Source organism: Stegostoma tigrinum, chromosome X (genome assembly GCF_030684315.1).
Source record: "Stegostoma tigrinum isolate sSteTig4 chromosome X, sSteTig4.hap1, whole genome shotgun sequence".
Taxonomy (NCBI): Eukaryota; Metazoa; Chordata; class Chondrichthyes; order Orectolobiformes; family Stegostomatidae; genus Stegostoma; species Stegostoma tigrinum.
In genome coordinates, this window is record NC_081404.1 from 5,096,037 (window position 1) to 5,112,811 (window position 16,775).

A 16,775-nucleotide genomic window follows, 5' to 3' on the forward strand; every position below is an offset into this window, starting at 1 on the left:
CTTAATGTCTCTTTTAAAGAAATCTCTCTCGTCTCACCTGAAAAAACATGAGTTTACTGAGTGCCAGACCAAATGCACGTTTTGTGCTCCCTCATCTGAAAATTCCCCATCTTGGAGAAAAGACAACAACCATCAACTCTGTCTGGAACTCTCATTATTTTATAAAATTTCAGCAGGTCATCTCTCCGCCTCCCAGCCTCCAATGAAATCAATCCCAGCCTACACAGCCTTTGTTCACAACTCAAACCTTCTATCCCAGGCAACATCCTTGTAAATCACTTCTGGACCCTCTCCAGCTGATTTGTTTGTGTTCACTGGTCTGTCGTGAGAAAATGTGAATGACTTTTTAAATGTAATTTCGCATTTCCTTTCCCTTCACTCTCTCACAGTGAATTCACTGGCACTTGTGATTTTATTCAGAGGAAAATGTGGAATTTCCTCATGCACCACTTGTTACCTCGTTGCCATGGCAACAGCGGATCTACTGTATGTTATCCTTGAGGTCATACTCTACCGGATCAATGATTATTATTTCTCTGTCAATTTCTTGCATGTGACCGCTCCCTGTAAAATTACCTCTGTGCTGCGCCGTGCTGCCGCTGATTGTTCTGTCTGGTTCACCGTCACGTTTACCTTTGATCGATTTGTTGCCATTTGTTGCCAGAAGTTGAAAATGAAATATTGCACCAAGAAAATTGCAACAGCAGTTCCAGTAACAACAGGCATTCTGGCCTGTTTCAAAAACATTCCCACCTACTTCAGGTTTGAATCTTTCAGAATGATTAACAACGTCGATTGGTTCTGCACTAACAGTGAAGCATATTATTACGATTCCATATGGAAAGGATTCAAATGCTTTGAAAAGATCTTAACTCCAATGCTCCCATTTGCTTTAATTCTTCTGTTCAACGCTCTGACAGTCAAGTCCATTTTACTGGCCAGTCGGGCCCGTAAGAGACTGAGGGATAAGAGCAAAGTGCAAAATTCTTGTGACCTAGAGATGGAGAGCAGGAGAAAGGTTATTATTTTACTCTTCACGATATCCTGTAGTTTCATCGTTCTATGGCTGTGGTACCTTTTGATGTTTTTTGACACTTTTGATTCATTGTCCCACAAAAATGCTGAACTTACGTTCCAATATGTTGCAGATATGCTCCGTGATATAAGCTGTGCACAAACACACTTATTTATGTTGCAACGCTCTCCAAGTTCAGAGAGAAGTTCGCAAAAGCACTCATGTTACCTTTTAAGCAAATAATTCACTGTAAGCATCAATAAACAAATGGTGTGAAAGGTAATGGCTGACAGTGTTTGCTGGATGAATGGAGGAAAAGGAAGGTTGTGGAGAGCAAGTCTGTCCAGTATTGCTGATGATGAAGTGAGTATTCAGCCCAATGACAAAAGGATGTTGTAAAACAGCCCATTTTGAGTACCACAAGAGACTTCTGCATCAAGTACAATGTATTCAACTTGATTAATTAGGGAAGGAACAGTGTCATAATGCATCCTGCGGAGCAAGAAACGAGACAGATTTTACAGGAACCAAAACAAAGTTGCGGGAAAAGCTCAGCAGGCCTGGCAGCGTTTGTGAAGGAGAAAACAGAGTTGACGTTTCGTCTCCAATGACCCTTCCTCGGAATTTTCAGAAATTGTTGCCTACATGTTTTCTTTAATTCTGAGCTCCTCACCTGAGGAAGAGTACATTATTCTTTAAAATGCAAAGGCTGTGCATGCTGAAAATGTCCACGTGCCAAACTGTGAGAACAATTTACATATGATTATCATGGAATATTTTCCTCTAATTATTACAATTTGCAAATCCTGCCGAATGAGTAAGAGTAAGAACATGACTTCACAGAGACATTTGGCAAATTGCAAAATTGCAGAACCCATCGCAAACCTGGATTCAATGTGAGACAACAAGGTGCAGAGCTCGATGAACACAGCAGGCCAACCAGCATCAAAGAAGCAGGATCCCTCCGCTCCAATCCCAACCTCACCGTAAAATCCGCGGACAAGGGAGGCGCAGTTCTAGTCTGGCACCCCGACCTCTACATTGTTGAGGCCAGGCGCTAACTCTCTGACACCTCCTCCTACTGCCCCCTGGATCATTACCCCAGCCCCAAGCATCAAACCATCATCTCCTAAACCATCCACAAACTCATCACCTCAGACGACCTCCCATCCACATCCTCCAACCTCATTGTTCACAACCCCACACCGCCTGCTTCCATCTCCTTTGCAAAATCCACAAACCTGACTGCCTGGTCGATCCATTCTCTCTGCCTGCTCCTGCCCCATCGGACTTATCGCCACCTATCTCGACTCCATTTTCTCCCCCTTCCTCCAGGAACACCCTGCCTACATCTCTGATAACACCCATGCTCTCCACCTCCACCCAAATGTTCAATACTCCTGTCTGCAGCATTTTTCTGTGGGCGTATTGTCCCTCCACACATGTATTCCCATTGCAGATGGCCTAAAGGCCCTCCACTTCTTCCTGCCCCACAGTCCTGACCAGGCCCACTCCACTGACATGCTCATCCGCTTAGGCAAACTCGCCCTCACCCTCAACAACTTCTCTTTCAATTCCACCCATTTCCTACAAACAAAGAGGGCGGTCATGTGTAGCTGTATGGGCCCAAGTTATGTCTTCCTCATTGTAGGTTATGTGAAACAATCCCTCTTCCGTAGCTATACTGGCCCTGAACCCCACCTCTTCCTCCATTACATTAATGACTGTATTGACACTGCCTCATGCTCCCACGAGGAGCTCGAACAGTTCATCCACTTCACCAACACCTCCCACCCCAAACTTAAGTTGACCTGGACCATCTCTAACACCTCCCTCACCTTTCTGGACCTCTGTGTCTCCATCTCAGGCAACCACCTCGAAACTAATATCCATTTCAAATCCACCGACACACGCAGCTATTCAAAACACAACTCTTCCCACCCACCTTCCTACAAAAATGTCATCCCGTATTCCCAATTCCTTCACCTCTGTTGCATCTGCTCCCAGGATGAGACATTCCACTCCGGTACGTCTCAACTATCCTCGTTTATCAAGGACCGCAACATTTGCTCCGCCGCAGAGGCCAAGAATGCCCTTGACCACATTTCCTGCAATTCATCCTTCACACCCCGTCCCCACAAAAACAACCAAAAAAGAAACCCCCTCATCCTCACATACCAGCCCACCAGCGTCAACATCCAAAGCATCATCCTCCAACAGTTCTGGCATCTGCAATCCAGCCCCACCACCAAAGACATTTTTCACTCCCCACCCTTGTCTGCTTTCTGGAGGGACCATTCGCTCCATGACTCCCTGTCTGCTCCACACTCTCCTCCAGACCCAACGCACCTGTCACTTTTCCCTGCAAACACAGGAAGTGCTACACGCACCCCCATACCTCCTCCCTCACCCCCAACCCAGGCCCCAAGAAGACTTTCCACATCAAGCAGATAGTCACAGGAACAATGTGGTACACTGCATCCGCTGTACCCGTTGTGGCCTCCCCTCCATCAGGGAAACCAAGCGGAGGCTTGGGGACCACTTTGCAGAACACCTCCGCTCAGTTTGCACTAAACAACTGCACCGCTCTGTTGCAAAGCCATTTCAACTCCCACTCCAATTCCTCAGACGACACGTCCATCCTGGGCCTCCTGCAGTGCCACAACGATGCCAACTGAAGGTTGCAGGAACAGCAACTCATATTCCGCTTGGGAACCCTGCAGCCCACTGGTATCAATGTAGATTTCACAAACGTCAAAATCTCCCATCCCCCTACTGCATCCCAAAACCAGCATCCTGTCCCCACCTCCCAAACTTGTTCTTCTTCTCACCTCGCCCCTCCTCCCACCTCAAGCCACACCTGAATATCCTACCGACTAACCTCATCCCGCCCCATTGACCTGTCCGTCCACGCTGGACTGACCTGTCTCCTCCCTACCTGCCCACCTACACTTATCCTGACTGGCTCCATCCCCACCTCTTTGACTTGTCTGTTTTATCTCCACCTGTCTACTCTATTCACCTTCCATCCAACACCTTGGTATCTTGGACTCCCCAGCATCTGCAGTTCCTATGCTCTCTGGATTCAATGCGAATGGGGTACAATCTCTCCACTGTTGTGAGACTTATGGAAGAAAATGTAAGATGCTTGAATTTGTCGGAGGGGATGGGTAACTCAGGTTCAGGGTATCACTGCAGGATTTCCTCACTGTCGTGTGCCAGGCCCAACCATTTTACGTTGCATCCAGTATAATGTCAGAGGGAAGGATTTTCATTGATGATTGCAGAAGTTTCAGCGGAACAGATGAAGAAAGACAAATATGGGTCAATTTCGTGACGATGCAGAGACATTCAGAAGAAGTAAGATGGAATTGGTGGAGAAGACGAACAAGGTCTTTGTGTCTCTCTGAACAGTAAAAGACACATTCTTCCCCAAAATAATCAAGATTCAATGATCCAGTGAAAGTGTGGAAATGAAACAAATTTGGTCATGCAGAAAGGTTGCATTGGACAAATTAATGAAGCTGATTGAGGGGACAAGATGTCCTTTTTCTGACAATGTTGAAAGAGATGTGGACAGAGACAGTGGATGCATTGATTATCACATTTCAAAATGACATTGGCAGCTTAATGTGGACTGATGCTTGGTATTTTGAAAAAACTACGCCATTATTTAAACAAGGAAGGAGTACAACAGTGTGAAAAACAGATTTTCAAACCTGACCTCAGTTGCTGAGAAGGTGATTTGTTTTGGAGAAAGCACACAATTCTTTGACAAGTAGAAAAAGTCTCACTGATTCAGCAGTTTCAACACAGAATTCTAAAAGTGAGAACTGAATGGATTTCCTGAAGATCTTCCAAGCAGAGTTCATGTGGCAAAGCAGTGGATATGGTGTATTTTGGATTATCAGAAGGCTTTTGAGAAAGCGCCTCATGGGAATCAATGTTAATGTGCATGGGATTGCTTCCCAAGAAGTTGCAGAGAGGAATCGTGAATTGGAATGCAGAAGGCAGAACTTGTTTCCAAAAATATGATAAGGGAGAAGAGTGTTTTGTTCCTTTCAGAAGTAATGTGTTTTTTTTTCACTTAGAGATTTATACAGGAAAAATAATATCTGTGGAGAGCCAAATAATTTGAATCTGGCACTTCACAATTGGAAGCCAATTGAATTTAAATCTGACCGTTTTGACAACCTTGGGCCAAAACTGTTATTTGGAAACTGATGTGCATTCCAAGGCATATAAGGAGAGGTCTTTCGAAAATCAGTGCGAGAGCGAACCACCATCTGAGTAATAAGCATAAGTAATAAGACGACTTCGCAAAGAAAACATCCTTGATGGCCAGATCAGTGGAAAAGTTGAGAACAACAGAAGAAAGACGAGTCGACTCTGAGAGAGTAAATTTAAATTTATTTTCTTATTACTTGGAATTTTTTTAGAAGTGGGGCTTGTGTTTGATACATTAGGGAATAGTCAGGAGTTAGGAGGGAACTATTCACTTTGTGACGACTTCTCTTAACTTGCTCACTGTAAGGATTAAATAAATAAATTATTACTTGTTTCTAAAGTGGGTATCAGTGATATTCGTTCAGTTAACATTTGTTTCTGTGTTACAGTACCACCACGAATTAGGCATAATGTCACAAACATGAGAGGAACATAGAAATTGGAATCAAGATACACTCAGCCACATGTCTTCTCAAATATGAAATACTTACGGATTGACAAAATCTAACTATGATCTGCATCGAAGATAATGAAACAACTTCGAAGAATAGCAGTTTGCATAAAACAGCAAGACAACAGAAATTACATTTTCTGCAATATAATACAATACTTTGATGTTCCCCCTTTCTCAGCAACATCATTCAGTCATTGCAGCCCTCCCCATCTCTGTGCACTTAACTAGCTTCTATGCCCTCTTGATTTTGGTAACATCCTGCACCCATTGCAAACCGTCTCATCCCAGACACACCTCTAACCTACTGATTGTTTTTTTTTTCGCTTGACCCTGATAATTGTTTGCCAGATATTGGTTGCTTTAAGGTTTTCGTTGCATTCTTCTGCGATTGTGACACTCCCTCCCTTGCTCTTGAAAGCCTTTGCCACAACTCTCCCAAACTCGGAAAACTTCTTCAACACCTTCCAGCCTGAGAGAAATTGGCCATTACAATGCACAGGAATTCCAATATTGTCTTCCTTTGGCAAAAGTGAAAGTGTTCAAAACCGGATACTTGGAACTAACAAGTGATGACTTTAAACAAATCATCCAAGAGGCTTGCTCGATCAACTTCATGTAAAAATAACTGAAATGGATATGGTCCCAAAGTACCAGCTCAAGATATGGGAGTCGGCCATTAGAGAGACAAAAGGGTGAACAAAGATATTGATATCACTTTCCTCACATTCCTTGGTGTTGTACATAATTGTGACACCAGTAGAAATCTCTGCGCTACTCCGTCAGCTACAGATGTCCATCCTGAAAATGCCCGACTCAGTTCATCTTCCAAACCTCTCTGACTTATCAATTTTACCGACTCTAATGTATAGTGTCCCAAACCATGGGCTTGTGTTTTTTTTAAGGAGTCAAACGTTATCAAACTACTCCTGAAAATCCAGATACATCACATTCATCTATCCCCTGTTGGATAACTCTTCAGAGTCATGCAGTCATAGATTGGTATCATATGGCAACAGACCCTGCGATCCAACTCATCCAGAATGGTCGCATTCCCGAAATGAAACTATTCCCATTTGCCAGTCTTTGCTTACGTTGCTGTACAAATCTTTTCTAAAACACTGAAACAGTGTTTTAAACCTTCTAACTGCACTTGCATATTCCATTCTTCTGACAACTTGTTCTACACACCTATCACCTTGTGTTTGAAAAAGTTCCTGCTCAGGTCCCTTTCAAATCTTTCTCCTGTCAGTTTAAGCCTATGCCCTCTAGTTCTGGGTTTCCCCAAATTTTGGAAAATACCTCAGTTATTTAAAGTACATAGAATATTGAACAGAGGCAGCACAGGAATGTTCACTTCAGACCATGAAGTTGTGCTAAACGTGACACCAAATTGGACGTTTCCCCTCTGCCTCATCCATATCCCTTCATTTCTTGCATATTCATAGGCTTACCTAAAAGTCCCTGAAACACCGCTGCTGCACTTGTGCCCACCAGCATCCCTGGCACCACTTTCCACATTCCTGTCACTTTTTATGTAAAAAAAAACTTGCCCCACAAGCCTCCATTGATATTTCCCCCTCTCATCTTAAATGCATTCCACTGAGAATTCGACATTTCAACATTGGGAAGAAAGATTCTGATAGTCAACCTTATCTATGTATCTCAGCATTTTAAAGACTTGTGTCAAGTCTCACTTCAGACTCTGCTGCTTCACCGAAAAGAACCCGGCTTTTTCTTGACTCTCTTTCTCGCTCATACCTTCCAATCCAGACGGCAGCCGAGGAAATATCTTCTGCTCTCTTTGTAAAGCTTCCATGTATTTTATGGAATGTAGCGACAGAATTTAATGCAATATTCAAAGTGTGGCCGAACTAAAGTCTCAGAAAGCTGCAACATGGCAACATAACACTCGCACTTAATTCCCCAACCAACAAAGGCAGCATGCCATACACCTTCTTTATCACCCTGTCTACTTGGTGGAACCACTTTCAGGGAGCTACGTACTTCAACCCCAAAATCTTTCTGTCCATCAATGCTGTTCAGGGACCTGTCATTCGCTGCATACGTTTCCTTAAAATTTGAACTCCCAAAGTGCAGTACCTCACACTTACCTGGATTAAACTCCATCTGCCATCTGACCTCCCACATTGGCAACTGATCTATACCCCGCTGTGCCCTTTGACAAGTTGCTACACTGTGCAAAAATCCATGGATCTTTACACCATCTGCATACTTACCAACACACCCCAACTGCATTTTCATAACAAGCAGCAGGGGTTCCAGTCTGGATCACAGCGGAACACGGCCAGTCGTGGCCCTCCAGCCTGAAAAAAAAACACCCTTCCACCACTACCCTTTGCCTTCGAGTCAACTCGCCAGGCCCGGACCAGATTTGCCCTCGGCTGCTTTGGGAAACGAGAAATGCATTTGCTTCACCACTTGCGAAGATCTTTGCATCCTCACTCTCCATTGGAGTTGTACCTGAGGACTGGAGAGAGGCAAATGTAATTCCTCTCTTCACAAAAGGAAATAGGGAAAACCCTGGCAATTACAGACCATTAAGTCTCACGTCAGGCGTCTGCAAGGTGTTAGAAAGGATTCTGAGTGTTCGGATTTATGAGCATCTGTGAGAGCATGGCTTGATTAAATGCAGTCAACACGGCTTTGTGAGGGGCAGGTCATGCCTCACAAACCTTGTCGAGCTCTTTGAGGATGTGACTAGAAACGTTAATGAGGATCGAGCTGTGGATGTTTTGTATATGGAATTCAGCAAGGCATTTGATCAGGTTCCCCATGGTAGGCCCATTCAGAAGGTCAGGAGGAATGGGATACAGGGGAACATAGCTGTCTGAATACAGAATTGGCTGGCCAACAGAAGAAAGTGAGTGGTAGTAGAAGGAAAATATTCTGCCTGGAAGTCGGCATTGAGTGGTGTTCCACAGGGCTCTGTTCTTGGGCCTCGACTGTTTGTAATTTTTATTAATGACTTGGATGAGGTGATTGAAGGATGGGTCAGCAAGTTTGCAGACGACACGAAGGTTGGAGGTGTTATTCACAGTATAGAGGGCTGTTGTAGGCTGCAGCGGGACATTGACAGGATGCAGAGATGGGCTGAGAGGTGGCAGATGGAGTTCAACCTGGATAAATGCGAGGTGATGCATTTTGGAAGGTCGAATTTGAAAGCTGAGTACATGATTAAGGATAGGATTCTTGGCAGTGTGGAGGAACAGAGGGATCTTGGTGTGCAGATACATAGATCCCTTAAAATGGCCAACAAAGTGGACAGGGTTGTTAAGAAAGCATATGGTGTTTTGGCTTTCATTAGCAGGGGGATTGAGTTTAAGAGTCGTGAGATCTTCGTGCAGCTGTATAAAACTTTGGTTAGACCGCACTTGGAATACTGCGTCCAGTTCTGGTCACCCTATTATAGGAAAGAAGTGGAGAGGGTTCAGAGGAGGTTTACCAGGATGCTGCCTGGACTGGAGGGCTTATCTTATGAAGAGAGGTTGACTGAGCTCGGACTTGTTTCATTGGAGAAAAGGAGGAGGAGAGGGGACCTAATTGAGGTATACTAGATAATGAGATGCATAGATAGAGTTGATAGCCAGAGACTATTTCCCAGGGCAGAAATGGCTAACACGAGGGTTCATAGTTTTAAGGTGGTTGGTGGGAAGTATAAAGGGGATGTCAGAGGCGGGTTCTTTACACAGAGAGTTGTGAGAGCATGGAATGCGTTGCCAGCAGCAGTTGTGGAAGCAAGGTCATTAGGGACATTCAAGAGACTGCTGGACATGCATATGGTCACAGAAATTTGAGGGTGCATACATGAGGATCAATGGTCGGCATAACATCGTGGGCTGAAGGGCCTATTCTGTGCTGTACTGTTCTATGTTCTCTGTTCTATGTTCTATGTTAATTGTGAAACCTTGCAGCCCAGTCACAATGGACCCATGCATTTTAATCTTCTGGATGACCCTACAATGAGTGACCATGTCAAAGGCCTTACTAAAATCTATGTGTATAACATCCACTGCTCTAACTTCAACGATCACATTTATCACCTGCTCCAAAAATGCAATCAACTTAGTTAAACATGACGCGCCTGCAAGCAGCCATGCTGACTATCCCTAATTGGGCCATTCTTTTCCAAATGTGATTAAATCCGGTCCCTAAAAATTATCCCCCATAGCTTTCCAACTTCTCGAATAGCTTCCCTTATCAACACCCATCATCATTTGATCAACCTCTATATATTTGCATAAATTTGTAAAATATCTCTTGCGCATTGCATTTCTGAAAGAATACTTCTGCAATCAAGTTTTCTATCATAAAAGAAGATGACACAGGCTTGATGGGCCAAAAGGCCTCTTTTGTACTGTATGAGTCAATGGTTCTCTGAGACAAAACTTGATCCTCAACAAAAGCTGGATGAATGAATGATTCGTTGACGGGACCAGCATTTATTGTCTCTCCGTTGCTGCCCTTGAGGAGGTGATGGTGAGCTGCCTTCCTGAACTGCTGCAGCCAGGAGTTGAATGTTGACCCACACTGCGTTTTTGACGAGGGAGTTCCAGGCTTTTGACCCAAGGACATTGAAGGAATGGTGCACATTGACAAGTCAGGATGGCGAGTGACTCGGAGGGAAACTTGCAGGTGCTGGTGCTCCCAAGTATCTGCTGCCCTGGTACTTCCAGATAGAAGGGTCATGGGTCTGGACTGAGTGAGAAGCCTTGCAAATCACTACAGTACAGCTCATAGATGGTGCACCCTGCCACAACTGAGCTCCATTTCTGAATGGAGTGGATACCTGCCGATTTGATGTCAAACAAACTGCAGGTCAGGTAAATTGGCATTGCTGAATTGCTCATCGTGCTCAGGGATGTGTAGATTAGGTGGGATACCAGGGGATGGGTCTGGGTGTGATGCTCTGATGTTCCGTGTGGACTCAGTGGGCCGAAGGTCCTGTTTCCATACAGCGGGGCTTCGATGATTCTCTGTGGTGTCAGTCAAACAGCCATAATTGTCTCAGATTGTGTCACCCATCCAGGCAAGTAAACTTAGGAACCTCACTCTCACGGGCTTGTTGTGAAGATTCAGTGACAGAATGAAGACTTGAGGATGTCTATTTGGTTTTTATTTTGAGCAGCGTTTGAGACAGGCGCGCCTCGGTGAAAATGAAATAAACAGCTTGCGAGGCTCTGATGATTTTTTTTCCCAAGTTGGAACAACAGAAGCAGTATGACAGGATGGGTTCAAGCTCGCCGAGAACCATGATTTTAATTTAATGTTCAGTCACTGAGACGGTTTCGAAGCTGCCACACATCTGTCCCCGCTGCAGCAATTGTAGCCGCTGACGTGCAGGGCATCCTGTTGTCCTCACTGAGCGATAAACCACCAAATGCAGCTGAAGAGCAGATACAGGAATTAGTTTTGAATATATGTCTGGATTAAAATGTCGAATGATGGCGAGAAAACAAGGGTGTGGTTCTCTAATGTCCTTCAGGGAACGAAACTGCTATCCTCACCTCGTCTGGCCCACATTTGACTCCAGATCCACAGCAATGTGGTTTGTTCTTTGGCGTGAGCATATAACGCCCATCTCCTGTGAATGAAAAAAAAAGAATTAAAAGGAAATGCTTGAGTTCTTGCTTTCTCAGAGTTTTCCCTTGATGTTCTTTCCTCCTGGACTGCGGAAATGCATGTGAGACAATCTTTTTAATTGAATGTGTTAATGGGATGTTATGATATTGGAACAGATGTTGTTCAGGGCTTAAATACTGTATGATGCTGTGAGGTTTTCTGATAGATTTAAGTTATCCCAATTCTTCGTTCTTTTGTTTGTGTTTTAGCTATATTGGATGAATAAAGTGTGTTTTGCTTCAAACCCTGGTCGTCTGACCAATCAAACTGCACCGGTTCACAACGTCTTACATTTGCTTTTAAAAATAAGAGGAAAATCAGATAACTAGAGTGATGTTTATTTCCGCGTCACTTTAAGAGAAGCATATGGTGCTGACTGCAATGATTTCAGATCTCCAAGTGATACATGTCACGGAACGGCTTAATAGCGTCAGCAGGCGGCACTGATGCCTCAGAGAAAAGGACAACCCATGGGGAAAGCGGACGGCAGTGAATGGGGGCCATTGCTGATCATGTCCGACAGCTGGGGCCTCCAAGGAGCCTCAGTCATGAACATTAAACTCTAGTTTGCATCGTTGGAAATAATAGAGATACGGGTGAAAAGATGCCTTGAGAGACAATTTAGTGCACAGTATCACTGCCTTCTGCCTGAAAAGATTTTCCCATGGGCTGCTGAGCATCAAGAAGTGCTTTTGGGCACAACATCTGATGGTCTGTTCATGAAATATGTCACTTAAAAGACACAGTCACTGTCAGCCGAGAGGACTGCTTCACTTGAGGGTATCCCGTGCCTCAGGCGAGGGGTGAGGGTAAAACTGTCGAGCCTCCACTTTAAGCAAAAAGAAACAAATGGGGCACACGCACACAGAACGTACCCTCGTCTGGAATCGAAACAGAGTTCATGGTGATGGGCAACAGCAGTGTTAGCCACTGAGCCACCCGTTTGCATTTAGAACAGCGCGAGATATTTAATTGCCTCCCATTCGTGTTGAATGCATTATATTTGAACAGGGAATGAACTCACTGCTGCCATCTGTTCGAATGGACTGAGTTAGAAGTCGCACAGTTCCTCAGGTGACCCACAGGATAAACAATTTAAGCTGTCAGACTGTGTTAGCTCCATGTCGGACTCGGGGCATTAACTCAGTGAGTGTCTTCAGCAGGAAGGAACTGGTCAGTACACGGTGGAAATGTATCATCTGTTTAAGCATGTTCAGAAACTTTATTACATGGTTGTTCCTGTTGTTGATGTTCCCAGTGAGTCACTCTAGGCACTGTGTTTGTGTAAATCTCTCGTGAGACGCTCTCTGCTTTCATTTCACAACTAACAGTAGATGTAGGCCTGATGCTCACCAAAATACAGATAGAAAATGACTGATACAATTGTATTGACGGAAAAGTCATGAAATTACCTTGCAGTTTAATCCTACTCCCTCGGTTGTGGGCGATCCTCTTTTTGCACCCGAGGAAGTTATGTATAGGAGCCAAGGTGTCGATCCTCATCATGATAAATTAATGGAAGCATCAGTCAGTGCAGCATTGTACTGGATGCACGGCACTCGCTGGAACAAACTAAGTTCGATCAATATTAACATCTAGTCTTTTTTGTTACCTAAATATCCATTCAATTGCTCTCCTGTTGTGTTTTAGCCGCACAATATCTTAAAAATAGCTTTGCTATCGGAATCATACATTGGTAATGAATCGAAATTCCTTGTTTTGCTGATGAACTTTATGCATTAACGGTGTGAAGGTGTCGTCGGCCAGGCAGCATGAATTGGACATCCCTATTTGCCCAGAGGGCAGTCAAGAGTCAACCACGTTGCTGTGGGTCTGGACTCATACATTTGCGAGACCAGGTAAGGATGGCAGCTTCCTTCCCTGAATGCCATCAGTGAACCAGATGGTTTTATTTTCACTTCAACTATCGGCAATGGATTCATGGTCATCATGAGATTATTACTTCCAGCTGTTTTAAAAGTTAACTTCAAATCCCACCACGTGCCGCTTTGGGATTCGATCCACGTCCCCAGCACTTTATCTGGGTTTCGGAATTAAAAGAGCAGCGGCAAGAACAGTAAGATTTCGGCACCCCTGAAGTTATTAAGTAGCCACTGACATTTTGATCACAATGGAGCACTGTTCCACCATTTAAATTTACTTCTTTACGAACTTCTTTCTCTTGGAATGGCACCAGGTTTCAGGTCGCCTGCCACTTCAATGCACCACTGTGTTCGCTGGTCAACATCGGTGTCTGGGGCTTGCTGCAGTGCTCCAGTCAGGCTCAGCACAAGCTGGAGGAACAGAATAATATTTTCTGCTTGGGAACCCCAAAGCCTTCAATATTGAGATGAATAATATTAGACCCTGAGTGCATTCTCCCTGGTCATTTGTCCATGGCCATATACTAGTCCATGTCATGGCATGAGCTGCTTTCAGCACAGCCAAACTATTCTCACCTACTCATTATCTCCAAGATCAGCTTTCCTCCTGGCTGGCCTTTTTACCACATAGGACCTGGCAATCACAGCGTGGTCCCGTATTTATCACCCATCCGTAGTTCTCCTTCAGAAGGTGTCGGGGAGCTGCCTTCTTGATCCACTGCAGTCCATGTGCTGAATGTAGACTCACCATGCCCTCAGAAAGGGCATTCTCGGATTTTGATCCAATGACATTGAAGGAACAGCTATATGTTCCAACATCTGGATGGTGAGTGGGTGGGAGGTGAATTTGCAGGGAATGGTTTCTCATGAATCTGATTCCCTTATCGTTCTGGATGGGAGCAATTAATGCGGCTTACTCTCAACCACTCCTTGTGTGTCTAAGTTTCTTTCACTCTCGCTCTCTCTCTCTCTCTCTCTCTGTGGGCTCTGCCTCTCCATATCTGCTGACTCCTTTGAACGCCACACCCCCTGTCCTCCACACTCCACCATTTCCAACTGCTGTCCTTTCTGAATAAGGGTCACTGTGAACAGAAAGTGAACTCTGTTTCTCACTTCACTGATGCTCTCGACCTGTTGAGATATTCCAGCAATTTCTGTTTCTGTTTCAGATCGTCAACACCTGTCTTCCTTTATTTTATCCTCTCTATGAGTGCATCTTCTCACTTCTGTATAATGACTTTAAAGGCATTCTGTTTTCTGGATTGCTAACGAACCCATATCGGAACACAAACCTGTGATACCGAGACTGAGATCCTGTCTCATTGAAAGTGCGGTCTCTAACAATGTAGCCCACCCTAACTCTGCAAGCACTGACAATGACTGACCATTAATGCTCAGCCTCTTAACCCTTTTCTATTTGTTACAGTTAACCTGTGAGGAATTATAATCCTGTGCTGCAGAAAGTGTGGTATCTCTGCATGTACTGATCAAGACCTGGTGGGCATGGCACCTGCAGATCTGCTGCTCACTATCACTCTGTCATCTTGTGGTGCATCAGTTCTTGTTAATTCCCAGGATCATTCCTGAACATCACCCCTTTGTGTAGTATTAACTCTGTCCTGGTGACGCAGCAACAGATTGTTCAGTTTGGATCACTGTCACGTTTTCCTCTGATCCATTTGTTGCCATTTGTTGCCAGAAGTTGAAAACCAAATATTGCACCAAGAAAACTGCAGCAGCCGCTCTGGAAACAACAGGCACTCTGCTTTGTTTCAAAAATATTCCCACTTACTTCAGGTACGAAATTTTCAGAACCTATAACAATTTCGAGTGGTCCTGCTCGAATACTGAAGAATACTATGAAAATTCCATATGGATAGGATAAAAGATGTTTGAAAAGGTCTTAACTCCAATGAACCCATCTGTTTTAATTCGTTGACAAAAACTCTGACAATCAGACGCATTTTAGTGGCCAGTCGGGCCCGGAAGTGGCTGAAGGATCAAAGCAAGAGGCAGGAACATTGTTACACAGAAATGGAGAGCGGGAGAAAGTCCATCATTTTACTCTTCGTGATATCAGGTAGTTTCATCCTTCTTTGGTTTTGTTACCTTTTGAATTATTTTAATGCTTTCGCCCTGATATTGAATCGCACTTCTGAAGATATATTCCTGTGTGTTGCAAGTATGCTCCGGGATGTAAGCTGCTGCACAAACGCATTTATTTACCTAGCAACACTCTCCAAGTTCGGAGAAAAAGTCACAAACACCTTGATGATTCCTTATTCGCAAATTATTCACTGTAATCATCAATAAAACAAATGGTAATTCCACATCATGTGAAGGGTAATAGATAATAGTGATTGCTGAATGAATGACGGAATAGAAAGGTTCTGTAGGAGCAAATATGTCTAATATTAGCGATGATGAAATGGATGCACTAATAATAAAAGGTTCCTACAAACAAGAGACAGCATTAAACAGCACGTTTTTAGTGATACAAAAGGCTACTGCATCAAGAGCAATCGGTCGGATGAAGAAATGGGGAATGAACAGCGTCACAGAGTGTCCTCCGGAGCAGGGCACGAGGCAGAATTCACAGGAAATGTCCTCCTACGTTGGTCTGATTCTTTTCTCACATCAGGAAGAGGATATTATTCTTAGAAAGGCAAAGGCAGTGTGGTGGGGAAGTGCCAATCTGTGAGAATACTTTAAGTAAGATTGTCAGGGAATGTTTTCCTCTCATCATCACAAAATTACAAACAGTGTAGAAAAGGTAAAAATGACTGACCTTGACACCACCGAGGCATTTGGCTATTTGCAGAACAATGGCCCAACGCAGAACAGGAGTCAATGCAATTTGGGGACAATATCTCCTCTATTTGAAGCGTTGTGGAAGACAATGGAAGATGGTCGTATGTGACGAAGAGGGTGTGTAACCCAGCTCCAGGACATCTCTGCAGGAATTCCACAGGTGAGTGAACCAGGCCCAACCATTTACAGTGTATCATCCATGATATCAGAGGAAAGGATGTTCGCTGATGATCCCGCAATGGTCAGCAAAATAGATTAAGGAACACTATTGTCAGTCAATTCCATGAAGAGACAGAAACGGAAATAACAGGAATGAAAGAAACGGCAGAGAAGGAAAACAAGTCCTTGCGACTGTCTGAACAGTGGAAGACGCAGGAAGCGTTCCTGAAAAAAGGCAAGATTCAATGACCCAGTGAAAGTGTGGAACTGAAAGGAATTCAGTCATGTAGAGAAGTCGTATTGGAAAAATTCAAAAGGCTGAAAGTTAATGCATTGAGGGGCTAAGCTAGCCTTTGCCTGAGGATGTTGAAAGAGATGTGGGCATAGATAGCGGATGCATTGATTATCACAATTCAAAACATTAATGTCACAATGCGGACTGCTGTTTGGTGTTTTACCAAAACTGCAGTCTTGTTTTGACACGGCGGAGTACAACAATTTAAAATGCATATCTGTGAACCCGACCTCGGAAATCGGGAAGGTGATCGATTTATTACAAACCCAACGATTATTTGGCAAGTAGGAA